This window comes from Telopea speciosissima, chromosome 11, assembly GCF_018873765.1.
Source record: "Telopea speciosissima isolate NSW1024214 ecotype Mountain lineage chromosome 11, Tspe_v1, whole genome shotgun sequence".
Lineage (NCBI taxonomy): Eukaryota > Viridiplantae > Streptophyta > Magnoliopsida > Proteales > Proteaceae > Telopea > Telopea speciosissima.
Window position 1 is genome coordinate 16,575,067 of NC_057926.1, and position 3,762 is coordinate 16,578,828.

Consider the following 3,762-nt stretch of genomic DNA (forward strand, 5'->3'; position numbering starts at 1 on the left):
CGCTTGCGGTTTTATTTTATCTCAAACATGAAGACTTGATTTTTCAAAGGGGCTAGAGAGATTTTGTTAGTGTTTACTCTTTGAAGACAGGGGGCATTCTTACTTTTCAGTATGGAGGGGATTCCACTTTCACCATTTCTAATTTTGATGGTGAGAGTGGTTTTGAGAAGGTAGTAGGCCTCCCAACAAACTTGCAAACAAGTAGGGAAAATGAGATTTTTGAAACAGAGAGCAAGAAGAAGAAGCTTGGTGGAAAGGCTGCAGAGAGCGATTCAATGATACAGTACCACCGACGATGATTCACTCATCGTATCTCCTCATCATCTACTAAAGCTAAATCTGTTTGCGAAGAAATGAACTCCTCAAGATCAGGTCAACAATCATTCAATCAATCTTCCACTCTATTTTATCAAATCATCCAAGTTTGATTCTTTTACTTGACCATCCCTTTAAGCTCTATTTTACTTCATATTTAATGGAAACATAATCTGCTGCTACTGCTGCAGATACTCGTAGAAGGGTCATCGGTTTCGGCAATACCTAATCTTGGTAACTATCCTAAACACCTACCTTATTACATAATTCCTAACCCCACATTTTAATTTCAGTGCCACCCCATATTTTAAAGCACACTCATTAATTACCATAATATCAACCATTACCCATTTTTGAACGGTGTTAACCTCACTTTTCATCAAAATACCTTTTATCCTTTATTTTTATTTTTTTTCAGATCTTCTTCTTCTTGCAACAACCACACCGTTCGATCTACTTCTTCTTGCAACCACACCCAAACCACTCCACCAGCCTTGCACCCTACTGCAACCAAGGTACTAAAACTCAGAACTTGACCCCAACTCAACCAGGGGAAAAATTGAGATCTCGGTCGAGATCTCAAGATCTTAGTCGAGTTGATGCATTTTTTCTTTTTTCAACTCGAAACTTGGTTCCGATGGGTTTTAGACCTAGTTTGGAACGGAAACTTGGTACTCAACCTATTTTAGGTCATTTAAACACAATGACACTATCAGATTTTACAAAAACAAAGTCCAAATAGGAGTTTCAGTTAGTAGGAAACCAGGACATGCACTTACTTATGCCAGAAACCAGGACAGACACTTATTTATGCTTAATATCATTTAAGTAAATGCTTTTGTATTTATATTTCATTTACTTAAGATATTATTTATAAATAAATAAATACCCTCTATTGAAGGAGTTGTGTATCGGTCAAACTTAATTTGACGTGCGCGAATGCTATCAAAATTGCTCTGAATGAAAATATTTTTTTGAACATCAATGAATATTTTACCACACTATTGGTTTTTAGTAATGTTTTACCATATTAAGATTTATGAAATTTTTATATTTGAGAAAAAACCCACCATTAGAAAGGTCAAATTGCATTTATAATCGAAAATCCAGTTTTTATTCTTGAATTGGGGGGTTGATTTTTTATCCTTTTAGAATTTTATTTTTTAACTATTTTTATTGGATTCAAATAGGGTATTTGTTTATTTATGAATAATATCTTAAGTAAATGAAATACAAATACAAAAACATTTGCTTTAATGCTATTAGACATAAACAAATGTTTGTCCAATTTTCTGACAAGTGTCTGTATACCAAGAGATAGGTGTCTGTATACCAATTTTCCATCGAGATCTCGCCCAAATCTCGAGATCTGGCACTCATATAAAGGACTTTGGGTCAAGATCTCGACCGAGATTTTGCACTTTTTTATCTCGTATGACAACTCGACTCGACCTCCCAAAAAAAGGAGATCTCGCGAGTTCTCGAATTATAGCTGCAACTCAAACCACCTCCTCCTGTTCTTCTTGTTCTTCAAACCATCCACCCGCCCCTACCCCTGCTGCAATCCAACCCACCACCAAAACCCCCTGAAAACACACCCCAACCCATCTTCTTTCTTTCCCCCTCACCCTTCCTAACTCTTTGATTGACTGCTGGTTTTCAGAAACTACCTTACATGCTCTGTTTTTCTGGTGACCATTCAGCTCTTCATATTGACGATCGATCACTTCTTTTGTTCACCCATTTCAGTCTCAGATTTGGGGGTTTCAATCGATACCCATTATACAGAACCTCAGTTCGAGGGCTTGCAAGACTTGGCAGTTATAATACAGTTCAGATCTGATCTTTCTTTCCTACTGCCATATGTTATAGCAGAATAAAATATCAGTTTATATTGACCTTTATTGGGGCTGCCTTCTCTTGCATTCGGTAGGGTTAGAAGTTAGGAATTTATCCCTTAACTTTTCCTTTGATTGAATTCCTATCGCATGAGTTTCATCGATCACACCTGAGAAGCTGAGATGGGTTATCGCTGGTTTTTGTTGTATATGAAAGGAAGAAGACGACCCTGGTGATGGGTTGTTAAAGGTTACCATGTCTCCTCGCTTTACATAATTATCCTTCTCTTTTACTCTTAACTCAGTAATCCGAATCCCTGAAACAAAAACAATAAATAAATAGAAGTGGTCACTGCCTGAACTAAAGCAACAACTGTACTTTGATCACTCCTATGGTTGCGCTCGATCAGACCCCAATGGGATTAGGCCCTGTGATCGAACTCCAATGGCCATCACAGATTTTTTTTTTTTTTTAGAGCAAGGCTTCACTAGTTTAGATGATTGTATCATTCAGAGCTGAAGGAAAGGGTCAATGGGGGAAGAAAGAGAATAAAGGAGAGGGTGAATGAGAAATGGTATGGTGAGATTGGATTCAGAGGAAATAAATGAGAAAATGGAATAGATTATTGGCAGAATCAGATATAGGGTTTGGGTTTGGAGAATTCAGTCAATGAGTTGCTAGGTAAGAGTTGAGAAGAAGGCATGAAAAGGATGCGAGTTCGGTAATGATGAGGGTTTTGTTAGTGGTCGGCTGAGTGTGAGGAAGAAGGGTTTGTGGGTGTTTTAATTAAAAGGGTAGATTAGGTACTTAGCCCATTAAGAAGGTCAAAATTATCTTTCAAAAAATATTAAGTTGTTGACATCATCATTTAATAGTTCATAACTAACGGTAGGGGGTCTGTGTGGAATTAGTTTGGTAAAGCAGGGGTGGGTATTTTTACCCATTCTAATCCAGATTTAAACAAAGGAAAAGGCTGGGCACACCACCCACGTACTGTAAGCTAGTGTCGATTGCATCTCTGTCTTTCTCTCTCTCTCTATCTCTCTTGAAATAACCTCCCTACCCTTCATGTATGATGCCCCGTCCCACGTCCCATTGGTGCCGTTGTTAGCTTACCACATGTGTGCGTTGTTCCTATCCCTCTCCCATTAAATTATTCTTTTTTCACCATGTGTGACACGGTTTCGAAACACAATATCGGTTTGACCAATCCATGCTAGTGTCGGTTGATGTCGATACTATATTTTGACTAATACAGGATCAATGGAACAATACATGTCAAGGGCAAAATGATCTAACATTATTTTTTATTCAAAATTAAGGGCAAAACGATTTGATTCAGCCCCGATGTTGCTGGTTTGTAATGGTATTGGTATCAATATCATTACTGGTCGAAATCGATACCATTACAAATACATTGATTTAAATCCCTAGAGGGTGAAGGAAAACTTGATCCATATATTTGTTTTTGCAGATAAAAAATAGGTCATGATTCAATGGATTAAAGAGAGGTAGCGTTTGGAATGCATTCTAAGTTGATTTCTCTTTCTCAGATGATAAAAATAGTTGTTTTATCATCCGAGAATGTGAAATCGGCCTAGAATGCAT